At 42.6% G+C, this 15,442-nt stretch overlaps 1 protein-coding gene across 2 annotated transcripts in view; it reads right to left on the minus strand.

The window, feature by feature from the left end:
- LOC124788028 (ankyrin repeat and BTB/POZ domain-containing protein 2) overlaps positions 1 to 15,442 on the minus strand; it is a 644,871-nt gene that overhangs the window by 325,350 nt on the left and 304,079 nt on the right. The gene's annotated exons all lie outside the window — the stretch shown is intronic.

Consider the following 15,442-nt stretch of genomic DNA (forward strand, 5'->3'; position numbering starts at 1 on the left):
AATCTTCGCGGTATCTTGGTAGATAGAACAGTCTACAGAAGCTGTATTGTCCAGTTCACGAGTGACGTAGATTTACTTTTACAACCATTAGATAGCTCTCCATATTGCTTCCCGAACAAAAAAACGCAAACTAAGGAGGTATGAAGATGTGCTAAACCTTTTTTGAGCAAGTTTATTCTTCACTTCACTGGTTAAGCAGTCAAAGGTTTATACGTCTGCACACCTCACTACTCTCCGTGGCACAATGAGGTAGGGTATTTCCTTCCTTATATTCTAAAATGTGTTCAAAATGATTCACCGATTTCATGGTGTCAGTGGTATTAGTGCAGATATTTCTTCTGATCATTGAGGATAGTGTACTGAACAACATAACATCAGTATTTACTTCATTTGCAGACTTAATAATTATAGCTATTAGTGATAATGCTTTCACGTTGGTTACTAAATGGAAGTAAGGCCGGTATTACACTATCAAATTTCTTTGTCAAAGATTTGATCAAAGATGTGATCCAATATTCCGTCCAATATATTTGACAAAGATCTTTGACGTAGCGCTAGAGGGGGTATTACACTGTCATCAAATTTTTCGTCAAAGTTCAAGATGGCTGACAACTTGTTATTTAACCGCAGCAGTTCTACGTACTCCAATTGCATTGTGTGCACATGCGGAAAAGAAGTGGGGGAAAAAATGGAACCATACATACGAGGTTGACAGTCTTAAAAGTCCTGGGATTACAACTTGATAATAAATTCAGTTGGGAGCACACCACAGAACTGCAGAAAGGCCTTAACAACTCTGTATTTGCAATTCGAGTGTTAGCAGACATAGGCAACATAAAAATGAAAAAGCTTGCATACTTTCATTCCATAATGTCATATGGGATAATATTTTGGGGCTAAATCTTGAAGTCAAACAAACGTTTTCAAGGTCCAAAAGCGTGTAATACGTATTATTTGTGGAGTAAATTCACGGACCTCCTGCAGAAACCTCTTCAAAGAACTGGGTATACTAACTACTGCCTCTCAGTATATTTACTTCTTAATGAAATTTGTCGTAAATAATATATCTCTTTTTCCAACAAACAACTCAATTCATACATACAATACCAGGAACAAAAATGATCTGCACAAGGACTTAAAAGCACTTACTTTAGTTCAAAAAGGGGTCCACTACTCAGGAACACTCATCTTCAATAATTTGCCAGGAAACATAAAAAATTTAGTTAGAAATAAAGATCAGTTTAAAAGGAGCCTGAAAGACTTACTACTGGCCAACTCCTACTCCATTGGCGAAATTTTTATAGAAACAAATGATGTATTGTATTTATTCATACTATTAGTATTGTTATTTCAGCTTAAAAAAATCGACATGTTCCACATCCATAAGGATCTCCTCAGCACGGATCTATGGAACGAAAAACTAATCTAATCTGGATGAAGCCGTGGGTTTTACGACGACACGATAAAAGCATTCAACAAAACTTGTTACGTGAGCTTACAGTGGAAGACGTCAAGTCGTACATCAATTACTTAAGAATGGATGAGCATACATTTCTGTATGTGCTCAATGAAGTGTATCCTCATATCACAAAGCACAATATTCACTTAAGAACTGCTACATCTTCAGAAGACAGGCTCACTATAACACTCCGATTCCTTGCTACAGGAGAGGGTTATGTTAGGTTGGGTTGGGTTAGGTCAGGTTAGGTCTCCAATCTTCTTAATCTATTTTTGTATTCAGGGTGCCTCACGTTGTAAAGCGACTCATCAGCTTCAGACATCTCTATTAATTTTGTAGTTGTAGGCACACATCAATTGTATTTACCGGCAATGGTTATAAAAACACTACAGACGACAGAACGCTGCAGCGATGCTAGCGCTCCATGTGGTAACATGTCACATTGCAGTGAACAGAAGACAAGCGGTTTCTTTGATCAAATATACAGCGAGGCCCTAGATTTGATCAAATATTGGACGACATTTGACAAAGTCCCTATTACACTATCAAATATCTTTGACAAAGATATTGGACAAAGATATTGGACAAAGAAATTTGATAGTGTAATACCGGCCTAAGCACGGCACAAGCAAGCCACTAACGTTTATTTTCCACTGGACAGCAGGTCAGGTATTGAAATGAACGGATGGACGCAATACGGGTAGTCTATACCGACACGTGGTCCACTTCGTGACCTGTTTGCGACTGTGCGGAAAACATCAGGTGGTAGATTATGTGATGTGTCTGCGTGAAGACTATTAGACGCAGAAAAAAAATGGCTCTGAGCACTATGGGACTTAACATCTATGGTCATCAGTCCCCTAGAACTTAGAACTACTTAAACCTAACCAACCTAAGGACATCACACAACACCCAGTCATCACGAGGCATAGAAAATCCCTGACCCCGCCGGGAATCGAACCCGGGAATCCGGGCGCGGGAAGCGAGAACGCTACCGCACGACCACGAGCTGTGGACTTAGACGCAGAGAAAAAACAATTAACACACTAAAGTGGGTACATATTAAGGTATCAATTATCACAATATCTGTACCTATTCCCCTAACACCGAGCGAGATGGCGCAGTGGTTAGCATGCTGGATTCTCATTCGGGAGGACGATACTTCAAATTCCCGTCCGGCCAACCGGATTTAGGTTTTCGTGATTTCCCTATGTCACTCCAGGCACATTCTGGGACGGTCTCTTTGAAAATGGCATTGTCGATTTCTTTCCCCATCATTCGTTAACCCGAGATTGTGCTCCGTCTCTAACGACGTCGTTGTCGACGGGGCATTAAACTCTAATTGCCTCCTCCTATTCCCCTAACACCCTGTATGTTCTACATAAATGAAGATACAAACTTGAGATGAAATTTTACTCAAGCATCGAAACTAAAAGTTTACGTTGGCGCCAGTTGCAAAAGACCAGTTCATATGGTCGGCGGTAGCAGCAGCATGGAGCGCCACCGCACTGGCACTTGTATCTGTAAGAGCATTTCATAACAGCTGTCTCATCAACGGACTGGCCGCACCGTACCACTGGTACCTGACACTGAGTATTTTTTTTTTTTTGAAAGGTTTGTCAACGACTGCTTCTACGTGTCTCGTCTGCTAACAGCTTTGGGTGAAATGCTGCATCGAAAAGCGACAGCAGTAAAGGCAATAACTCACGACATGCTCACAAACGTATGGGACGAGTTTGACCATCGTCTGGTTTGCCGTGGTTCCTGGGGAGGGCACATTAACAGTTTGTGAGAGTTGAATGGAAGCTTCGATCCTAAACCTAATTACAAAAAGTACCTAAGGTTCTATGTGCTTGTAGGTAAAAAGATACGCCCTTGTAAAATCGGATAGTTATTTTGAAGACATAGTCCGCCTCCGTTGCTGTTTGGTCAGTGTGGCTCACTGCTATGCGCGGGATCCCGGTTCGATTACCGATTACTGCCACGGATTTTTCCTCGGCGGGCGCAATGGGACGTGGTGCACTCACAAGGGGACCGCTCCTACTCGTCATCACCGATTCCAACTAAATTTATGGTATATACAGGACTTTGCCAGAAATGAAAGTGACAGCTCCAGATGGCCAGGCGTTTAGGAATGTCATTTACGTTAGCGTAGTTTCCAGTAGGGATCGGTAATCACAGAAACAACCGGTTTTCGGTTACATCGATTTTTTCAAGGCCAGTTTAATCGGAATGTTAAAACCGACCAATATAACCGGTTTCTGAAATAACCGATTTTCGGTTTTTTACTCCTATTATTTCTTATAATAAACGTAGAAATCGAACAAAGATTGGTTTCAGTTTGAATCCCTCAGTTTCAAGGTACATAGAATCAAAATATTACATTAAATACGCAAATAAAAGAAAACTTAGTGCTACCACCGTGCGCTGCTTTTCTCGAAAATTTACAAGTGGCTGACTACTGCAAAAAATCAGCAGTATTCTCCAACTCATCCTAATTTTTTGAAAGTCTGCTCAAAAATCATATTGTAATTGGGGATCATACCACTATTCGGACATTGCAATGAGTGAAAACTGATGCTGAAGAACTCTATTTTTCGTGCTAATTTGTCCGTCTTCAAGGCTACAGGCAGATAAAGCCACGTTACGTAGACGCAGGTAGCAGATCAGCTGCTTTATATTTTTATTATAAACTATGAATGAACTGTTAAGTTTTAAGTTTTGTCGTTATATTATATTTTGTTGTGTGGCTTCTTCCGTTTTTAATCTTTTAAAGCAAATGGAGCGTTGTACTTCATTGATACAGCACTTTATAAAATACTTCCAGACTAGGGACGGTGCTATTGTGTAATACAAATTATGTCCGATGACGACAGAAATTACCATATAGACCAGATGGCGACAAGTCCTGCAAACTGTATGTATTCGAATACCGTCTAATAGGCCACGCTGCAAGGTAATAGGTACATTCTTATCTCATACCCAAACCTCCAGATGCCAGATTGACAGATAGGGAAGAAACGTTGTAGATCGACAGAGTATCAACCAAAATTCCGATGTAATTCGTTCCAAATCCATAAACGGTGTGTAATAAGTTAGTGTTCAGTAATCAATACAAACACCATCACACACACATTTTCGTTCATTCAGGAAGAAGGGTTTCACAATAGTAGTTGCATACAAAGAAGTGTGCGAAGCAAATTACTCTCATATACCAAGTAGAAGTGATGAATCCCATATTGGCGCATCCAACATGTAGATTGCAGAATGGAAGCTATTATCTGAAACAGAACTGTGTCGAAGTTTCAAGGGGTCTGGGTTCACTAACGAGTTTAGCCATTATCCAGCCATGACAGTGCAAATTAGAGAAATATGGAGAACACAACTGACTGTATGTGAGGGACTGCAGACTAAGAAGATTATTCCGTCGCAGTATCCCACTGGCTGTTTCAATTGTTTGTGTTCATTCTGTAAAAACTACAACTGTACTCTGTAGGTTTGCTACTTTCAAATAAACGAGGCGAAAGTGGACTGGTAATATATCATCACTGTAATACGCGAACAGTCCTCTTCCATGTTAGCAACACGTTGTCCCATAAAACAGTTTCAAACGTAATACAGTACAAAAACTGGGATGACCAGGGCTCGAACCGGGATCCGTGATACGACAAACTAACGGTCTGCCGACTTTTCTGCGGAGCTCCACACGATAGACGCTCACAGTTCTGCTTTTCTTGTGTTCGGTAGGTCAGTTGTTTCTTATTACTTACCGTTTATGCAAGTTCACCTGGATGACAGCACATAGAACAAACTATATCCCAGTTTTGGTTGATACTATGTCGATGTACACTGTTTTGTACCGATTTGGCACTCTGACATCTGCAGATTTTGGTGTCAGCACTGCTTAGCGATTCTTATCCTATGTGTTTGATATTCACTTCTGTCGGCAATGTTATTAAAATAGTGCTTATCGCTTTTCCTGTTTTTTTTTTAATAATAAAGCAGTATTTCAAAGCAATGCAAATTTTACGAATTAAAAAAGTAATGTTTGAAAACCGAAAAATTTTAGCACAGCAACTATGGCTAGTTGATATTTCGGTTTTTCCCCGGTAATTAGAAAAAAAACAAACAAAAACACTTGTTCTAACAGAGACCAAACAAATACCGAAATGTGCTTATTATTCAGAATTAAAACACCGGTATCGGTTGGGTCCGTTTTTCCCATACCTACACTCCTGGAAATGGAAAAAAGAACACATTGACACCGGTGTGTCAGACTCACCATACTTGCTCCGGACACTGCGAGAGGGCTGTACAAGCAATGATCACACGCACGGCACAGCGGACACACCAGGAACCGCGTTGTTGGCCGTCGAATGGCGTTAGCTGCGCAGCATTTGTGCACCGCCGCCGTCAGTGTCAGCCAGTTTGCCGTGGCATACGGAGCTCCATCGCAGTCTTTAACACTGGTAGCATGCCGCGACAGCGTGGACGTGAACCGTATGTGCAGTTGACGGACTTTGAGCGAGGGCGTATAGTGGGCATGCGGGAGGCTGGGTGGACGTACCGCCGAATTGCTCAACACGTGGGGCGTGAGGTCTCCACAGTACATCGATGTTGTCGCTAGTGGTCGGCGGAAGGTGCACGTGCCCGTCTACCTGGGACCGGACCGCAGCGACGCACGGATGCACGCCAAGACCGTAGGATCCTACGCAGTGCCGTAGGGGACCGCACCGCCACTTCCCAGCAAATTAGGGACACTGTTGCTCCTGGGGTATCGGCGAGGACCATTCGCAACCGTCTCCATGAAGCTGGGCTACGGTCCCGCACACCGTTAGGCCGTCTTCCGCTCACGCCCCAACATCGTGCAGCCCGCCTCCAGTGGTGTCGCGACAGGCGTGAATGGAGGGACGAATGGAGACGTGTCGTCTTCAGCGATGAGAGTCGCTTCTGCCTTGGTGCCAATGATGGTCGTATGCGTGTTTGGCGCCGTGCAGGTGAGCGCCACAATAAGGACTGCATACGACCGAGGCACATAGGGCCAACACCCGGCATCATGGTGTGGGGAGCGATCTCCTACACTGGCCGTACACCACTGGTGATCGTCGAGGGGACACTGAATAGTGCACGGTACATCCAAACCGTCATCGAACCCATCGTTCTACCATTCCTAGACCGGCAAGGGAACTTGCTGTTCCAACAGGACAATGCACGTCCGCATGTATCCCGTGCCACCCAACGTGCTCTAGAAGGTGTAAGTCAACTACCCTGGCCAGCAAGATCTCCGGATCTGTCCCCCATTGAGCATGTTTGGGACTGGATGAAGCGTCGTCTCACGCGGTCTGCACGTCCAGCACGAACGCTGGTCCTAACTGAGGCGCCAGGTGGAAATGGCATGGCAAGCCGTTCCACAGGACTACATCCAGCATCTCTACGATCGTCTCCATGGGAGAATAGCAGCCTGCATTGCTGCGAAAGGTGGATATACACTGTACTAGTGCCGACATTGTGCATGCTCTGTTGCCTGTGCCTATGTGCCTGTGGTTCTGTCAGTGTGATCATGTGATGTATCTGACCCCAGGAATGTGTCAATAAAGTTTCCCCTTCCTGGGACAATGAATTCATGGTGTTTTTATTTCAATTTCCAGGAGTGTAGTTTCCAGGCAGCGGTTGGCGCACCGGAAAGAGAGCAGAACGGTAATCCGAGGGTCGTGGGGTCGATTTCCTACGTGAAACCTTTTCGGCTTGATTATCTTCAACTTTTACCTTACACCGCAATTAAACAGAAATAATGAGCAACATATCTTGTTTATTAATACTTTCATAAAAGACATGAAAAGAAAGAAAGAAAGAAAATTTAGGATTGCAAATAAATTTCCAGGCAGGCACTGTAAGGCGCTTACGAGCACTTCGTATATAAAATTCGATACTTTTATTATTTAACAGGTGACGATTTACAAGTGCTGGGGTAAAAATGGTGGAGGCAGTAATTTTTTCGGCATCTTGCACACGTCATAATGTTTATTTTAAAGCTGCGACAGAAAAACACACTGATTTACATTCATAAAAGGTTCTCCCTGAGCGGACAGTTCGGCAGCAAACCACGCATAGCGCAGCATTTTGCCTAAGACTGCCGAGGACAGGATATATTTTGATGTAGATTTCTCGGTATGCGATTTCTTTTTCTCCCTCGACGAGATAAGAACGGTTTTGAATCTTTTTGATAAAATTGTTTACCTGACAATAAAAATAAGAAAAAAAATGTTTTCGCATGAGCACTCGAGTCCGCGTCCCTCTGGTTACTCCTCTGTAGTTTATCTGCTGCGGCAACCGCTGCCCGGAACCTACGCTTAGGCCGGTATTACACTATCAAATTTCTTTGTCAAAGTTGATATGTCAAATATTTATGTCAAAGAAGTTTGATGGTGTAATAGAGCACTTTGTCAAATCTCGACTGTCGTCAAATTAATTTGATCAAATCTAGGGCCTCGCTGTAGATTTGATCATAAAAGTCGCTTGTCTTCTGTTCACTGCAATATGAAATGTTACCACGTGGAGCGCTAGCATCGCTGTAGCGTTCTGTTTGTTATTTGTAGTGTGTTTATAAACATGACCGGGAAACACAATTGGTGTGTAGCGACAACTACAAAATTAATAGAGATGTATGTAGCTGATGAGGCGCTTTACAACGCTAGGTACCTTGAATAAAAAATAGATTAAGAAGATTGGAGACCTAACCTAACCTAATCTAACCTAGCCTAACTCTCTCATGTAGCAAGGAATCGGAGTGTTACAGTGAGCCTGTCTTCTGCAGATATTGCAGTTCTTAAATGAGTATTGTGCTTTGTGATAGGAGGATACACTTTGTGGCAGTGATATTTTTCATGTCTGGTGCAAAGTGATATCAAAAGTGTGCGAGAGTTGTTTTTTTGGTCGTGTGTTGCTTTTTATCTTTGCCGTAAGACTACAGAATCTCCTAGTTTTTGTTACTTCTCTGTTGTTTTTTTTTAGTTTCTTCTCATTGTGAGTTTTCACGAATAAATATTTTTTCGTTAACTCATTATACCGGACGGCTATGCAATTATTTGTTGTAGGCAAGTCGCCTACAACTTCACTGAGCAAATACTGAAATGTATGCTCATCCATTCTTAAGTAATTTATGTACGACTTGACGTCCTCCACTATAAGCTCACGTAACAAGTTTTGTTGAAAGCTTTTAGCGTCTCGTCGTAAAACTCACGGCTTCACCCAGGTACGTTTCCTTTTTCTTCACCACTTCCCTTCCACATCTGCACACTGTGCAATTGTGATACATGCAACTGCTGTGGTTAATAAGTTGTTGTTATCAGCCATCTTGAACTTTGATCATATCTTTGCCAAAGAAATTTGATAGTGTTAATACCGGCTTTACAGAAACGACTAATGCCTCTCTCGACCCCATCCAAAAATGCTATTTATGCTAACCGCCTGGAGCTTCCACATCTCTCGCTTCCATTTCTGGCCAAGCTCTGCATTCGCCATAAACGTGGACGAAATCGGTGACGACGATTAGGTGTCGGCCTCGTGATGCCAGTCGAGGAGCTACTTGACCGAGTAGGAACGAGAACCGACAACGGCCGGGAGAGCGGTGTGCTGACCTCTGCATACCGCATCCAGTGACGCCACTCGCAGAGGAAGACACAGTGATCTGTCGTTACCGATGGGCCCGCCGGGGCCGGTGGAAGGAGAGGGGGGGTTCGGAGACCAAAACTATAGCGTCCTGTTAAAATGTATGCGGTGTTTCTAGCTTGATTCAAATAGAACATATCCGGGGTGATTCAGCTGGTCCTACCGACGTTTTATGCAACCTGAAATGTTATATCTGGACTTCATAAACCATGTGGGAGATGTTCTTATTCTCTTGCTCGCTACGCGCAAACTATTAGTCATACATAAAAAAATGAGCAAGACCTTTTTGTAAAAAAATTTAATGTGGTTAATTTTTTTTTACTGGGGTATGTTTTAGCTAGAGCCCATACTTCCCCGGTTATTCCAGAAAAATGTACAAAAGTGACCTTCAAAGGCAGCCCCACTCCCATACTCAGCCCCCGCCAGTCAGGATTTCTAGTACTTGTTCACGGCACTCCCTTTGTACAGGTATTTGCGGCTGCACGAATTATTTACGACATTCGACCTTTTTGGTGTACACTAACTGGCCTTATTACGTGACTGGCCTAGTCAAGCACTTGAAATTGACGTTTGTGAAAATTTTACCCAACAGTTTTGTGAATTTTAACAGCATAAAACAAACAACTGTATTGTTGTATTCGTCACGTCTTCTAATTACGAAACTACTGCGCTTGTAAGGGGTAGTTTAGACTGAAATTCATCGTAATTAAGTTTAGTGCAACGTTTACAAAAGTAGTTTTTCGTTCGTTACCCTTATGGACACGTTTAAATTAATAATATTAACGAAGCAGCCGACTACGCTGGTGGCTTAAGAGACCAATCCAAAGAGATCAGAAACAGTCGAATATCTGGGATAGTTTGTGTAGTCCGAAATTTTGTATAGTTTTAGGAGGGAGTGGTACAAACTGAATACTAAAAATCCTGACTGGTGACGGATGAGTGTGGGTGGAGGTGCGTTTGAAGGTCACTTTTCCACATTTTTCTTGAATAGCTCGAAAACCATCACCTCCAGCGAAAAAGTATCCCAGTACAAGTGTAACTGCATTAAATTTCCTACAAAAAGGTCCTCCTCATTTTTCTGTTGGACTAATGATTTGAGCACAGCGACCGAGATAATACGAAACTCTCGCTCGTGATTTATGAAAGCCACCTATATCATTGAGGATTGCATAAAACGACAGCTATAAGGGAAACTAAATTGTCCGGTAGTTTTGAAAAATCGGATGAATCTTTTTGAAGCACCCCGTATTTTTGAATGTTGCTGCTGTTTTCAAAATGTGATTGATTAATAAAAGGAAGTCTTCCAGTCCGGACTGTATACCAGTTAATTTCCTTTCAGAGCGTGCTGATGCAATAGCTCCAAACTTAACAATCATATAGTTGTAGAACCGTTCGAGCGACGAAACATCCATACCTAAAGACTGGAAAGTTGCACGGGTCGAATCAATATTCAAGAGAGGCCGTAGGAATAATCCACTAAATTACAGGCCCATATCATTAACGTCGATACGCAACAGTATTTTGGAACATATATTGTGTTCGAACATTATGAATTACCTCGAAGAGGACGGTCTATTGACACACTGTCAATACGGATTTAGAAAACATCGTTGTTGTAAAACACAGCTTTTTACTCACACGAAGTGTTGAGTGATATTGACAAGGTATTTCAAATTGATTCCGCATTTCTAGATTTCCAGATAGCTTTTGACACGGTACCTCACAACCAGCTTGTAATCAAATTGCGTGCTTATGCAATATCGTGTCGGTTATGTGACTGGATTCGTGATTTCCAGCTAGAGAGGTCACAGTACGAAGTAATTCACGGAAGGTCATCGAGTAAAATAGAAATGATTTCTGGCGTTCCGCAAGGTAGTGTTATAGGCGCTCGGTTGTTACTTTTGTTTATATTAAAAAAATCTAGGAGACAATCCGAGAACTCGTCTTAGGTTGTTTGGAGATGATGCTGTCGATCATCGTGTAGTAAAGTGATCAGCTGATCGGAAGATACAAAACCAATTGTGAAAGGATTTAGATGAGATATCTGCATGGTGAGAAAATTGGCAACTGACGCTAAATAATGAAAAATGTGAAGTCATCCACATGAGTACTAAAAGGAATCCGTTAAACTTCGGTTACACGATCAACCAATCAAGTCTAAAGGCCGTAAATTCAAGTAGATACCTAGGAATTACAGTTACGAACACCGTAAATTGAAAGGAACACACAAAGAATGTTGTGGGGAAGGCGAACCAAAGACTGCGTTTTATTGGCAGAACACTTAAAAGATGCAACAAATCTACTGAAGAGACTGCCTACACTACACTTGTCCGTCCACTTTTCGATTACTGCTGCGCAGTGTGGGATCATTACCAGATAGGATTAATGTAGTACATTGAGAAAGTTCAAATAAGGGCAGCGCAATTTGTATTATCGAGAAATAGGAGAGTGCGTGACACGGACATGCTAAAAGATTTGCAGCGGACATCATCAAAACATAGGCGTTTCTATTTACGAAATTTCAATCACCAAGTTTCTTTTCCAAATGCGAAAATATTTTGTTGCGCCGACCAGCGTACGGAGAGACGATCATCATTATAAAATAAGGTAAAGCAGAGCTCGCATGGAAAGATATAGGTGTTCGTTTCTTCGGTGCTCTGTTCGAGAGCGAAACAACGGAGATATATTGTGAGGGTGGTTCGATTAATCTTCTGCCAGGCAGTTAACTGCGATTTGCAGAGTATGTATCTAGATACAACTAAGTTCATAAGCCGTCTCCTAGGTGTGCGGAGTGGTCACGACGCATCCCGCCTCATCGCCCTGGGGAGCCGCCAGCCTCTGAAGCATTCGCCCCTCCCTGCGGCAGCACGCAGAGAGAGCGCCGCTAACCGATGCCACGGCAACAATGCTCGGCCCTGAGAGCCGTCCCCTGGGAACATACAAGTACGCTACTTTCGCACGGAATGAAAGTTAATAACGGAGCCAGCTTTCGTGCCATACTTTTTTTCCGCCGGTCTCAGGTATCCACCAGAATTGTGTAAAAGTGAAATTCTCGCAAACCGCTCTGGTCACATTATAAAATAACTATTTTCGTAATTAGACGTATTAGAACCTAGGAGCATCAGCTCCCTTTGTTCATGCAAAATTACAAAATGTGGAAAGAGCAGTAACTTCCACAGAAAAACAAAGGTCAGCATATTTAATAGTTTTGAATTCATAACTAGGAGAACGAAAAAGAAATGAGTACTAATGGGGCATGCGTGAATCACCTTCACTTTGCAGTAGGATTGTGCTCTATACTCAGACAATTGAACGGCTTAACAGAAAAAAATTATTTGAAATTACGAAGATGTGTTTGTCCCGCCACTCAACAAAGTAGTTTATTTGTAAAACTCTGAATTTGTCTGCAACTGATGTTTGAAGTTAACGGATCTAAATATGGTGCAGCACAAGTGGATGATGAAATAATATCCAACAGCAGACAGTTACAACCGAGAGGTACACAATAGTCGCAAATGACGTAATAGTTTGAAAAGAGCTAAACATTTGTTTGAAACAATGTATGCTGAACATATTTCGAAAATGGTCCCGTAACATTAATATCACCACCGCCTACGTTGTACTCGTTGTCGTAACTTGTAAATAGGGCGATTTATCTGACGTCCGAAAGGCTTTTTGGCCAAGAATGGAAGCATTTCCGAAACGGCTGTCTGTAAACTGTTTGCATGCCGCTGTGGTTACAGTATACCGTGCATGGCAAAATGACGCTATCCAAAACCGGCACGGAGGCAACTGTGGTGCACCATGGGCCATATATGACAGGATGAACGATGTAACATTATGTGTGTCCATCGACCGAATTTAACTGACTAAGTTCTCAAGAGAATGAAAGACTGACTGAAATTGTAAAAGTCGCGTCATATGACGTGACCTGTTCTGGTGCAGAGCGCCAAAGATTACTATTCCGATCCGATATAATCTAAAGCGGTCAAAGACATTTTTAAGCCCGACCGCAGTGAAACAGAATATGAGATACAATGTGAAAACAAAATGTGTACTAAATCCTATACCACTTATGTTTTGTTTGTCTATATGTGTAGACGCACGTTATTACAGTTCATTGTAATTTATAATTAAAAATATGTAATGTGAATAGTTTCGATGTGAAACGTCTCAATATATCAAGACGTACGACATATAAAAAAAGAAATGGATATTTTCCCATTTCAGAGGAATTGTAATTATTAGCACAAAAGCTGGTTTATGTGGCATCGTCAGCCACAATAATGTATGAAAAAATGTTTAAAGTAAGTTTCTCTTTAGTTTATTAAAAATTAATTCTAAACTGAATGCAGTTATTTGACTTGTTATTTAAATAGCAACACCAGTCAATTTCTGGTGCTCTATGTTCATAAATGTTTAATTGTCATTTTAGTACAAATGTTCACAGAAATCATCGACGGTTCCACAGGACGACGGAACTTGAAAGAAGTTGTTGTAATCAACAAACTACTATTCGTCACAGAATGGTAATTCGCTGTACTTTATTTCCAAACGTAGGTCCCTTCGATAATCTTGTTGAGATCCAGGATCAGAAGCTATCCGGCGAAAATTTGATTACAATCCCCGTTTTTGTTTCCCAGAAAAATATATCAAAAGTACTGATCGCTTCTTTCATGTATCCGACACGTTATTGCACGGAACAAGGTGCGCTTATGTCGAAATCCGGCGTACTCGCACGAGGCTAAAAAACATCTTCTAAAACATATCAGGCAGCATAATTAACATTAAAATACACTCTCCACCCGCCCCCCCCCCATTCAAAATATTTATAATGCCATAATGACGGCTGCGGAAATGTGCACTGGCGAAAAGACGTGCAACGTTTGAGCAACTGACCATCCAGACGAAAAAAATGGCTTCAAGCACTATGGGACTTAACATCTCAGGTCATCAGTCCCCTAGACTTAGAACTGCTTAAACCTAAGTAACCTAAGGACATCACACACATCCATGCCCGAGACAGGATTCGAACCTACGACTGTAGCAGTAGCGTGGTTCCGGACTGAAGCCTAGAACCGCTCTGCCACAGCGGCCGGCCTGTTGCAAGCATTTCTTTAATTCGTGGCGGAGTACGTGCGACAGGGGCGAATTACCCACAATTATAAAGCGAACTATGACCAAAGTTAACATGTATGTGTGAAATCAGTCCTCGTGATTTGATTGTATTTGAAATATGCAGATGACATAATCATGACAGCTTATGACAAAAATTCTATTTACGGTGGATTGTACTGAAATATATTAAAGTAGAAATGCAGATGGATTATTAAGAATGAATTTGCAAACGGCACGTACCTGTTACGAATTCGAAAAAGAGAAAGGAGATGGGATGCAATTAACAGACTCATAGGGAAAAACATAGTGATATCAAAAAAGTGTGTTTATAATCTGTGCTGTGTTTCAGAAAGGCTGTCAATACAGCTCAACATCTGAGGTCATCAGTCTCGTAGAACTTAGAACTACTTAAACCTAACTAAGCTAAGGACATCAGACACACATCCATGCCCGAGGCAAGATTCGAACCTACGACTGTAGCAGCAGCGCGGTTCCGGACTGAAGCGCCTAGAACCGCTGGGTCGCACAGGCCGGCCGCCCAGAGGAACCAGGGCGCACACCAACAGTGTCTCCCTCAGCGACCGTTCATTGAATATTGCCGCGTACGGCCTCGGCAGCACTCGCCTACTTCATGCAACCCGCTGACAGATGCTCTTCGGCGAGGAATGGAATGTGTACGCCAGTATCGCAACTGGACATGGACTCAGTGGTGAGAAGCGGCCTTTTAAGATGAATCACGTCTTAGTCTCCACCGGACAGATGGAAAACACCTGCAACAATCATAGTTAAGGTCTAGACAGGAGGAGGGACCGTCATGGTCTGATGATTGTTTCGTGGCATTCGGTGAGTGCTCTCGTCATTATGGAAGGTACAATGGATCAACACAAGTATGCGTCTATGCTTGGGGACCATGTCCACCCCAACAGGGAGTTTGTTTCTCCCCGGCACCCGCAGGACAATGCAGCGTGTCACACAGTTCGCAGTGTACGTGCGTGGTCCGAAGAGCGCAGGATGAGTTTCCCGTACTACATCCGAACAGGCCGTGGAAGGCCCAACGGTACCGACCGGCCTTCGTGTCATCCTCAGCCCACAGGCGTCACTGTATGCGGATACGTAGGGACTTGTAGTCAGAACACCGCTCTCCCGGCCGTCTGTCAGTTTACGATACCGGAGCCGCTACTTCTCAATCAAGTAGCT

The sequence above is a fragment of the Schistocerca piceifrons genome, chromosome 3, assembly GCF_021461385.2.
Source record: "Schistocerca piceifrons isolate TAMUIC-IGC-003096 chromosome 3, iqSchPice1.1, whole genome shotgun sequence".
In the NCBI taxonomy this organism is placed as follows: Eukaryota; Metazoa; Arthropoda; class Insecta; order Orthoptera; family Acrididae; genus Schistocerca; species Schistocerca piceifrons.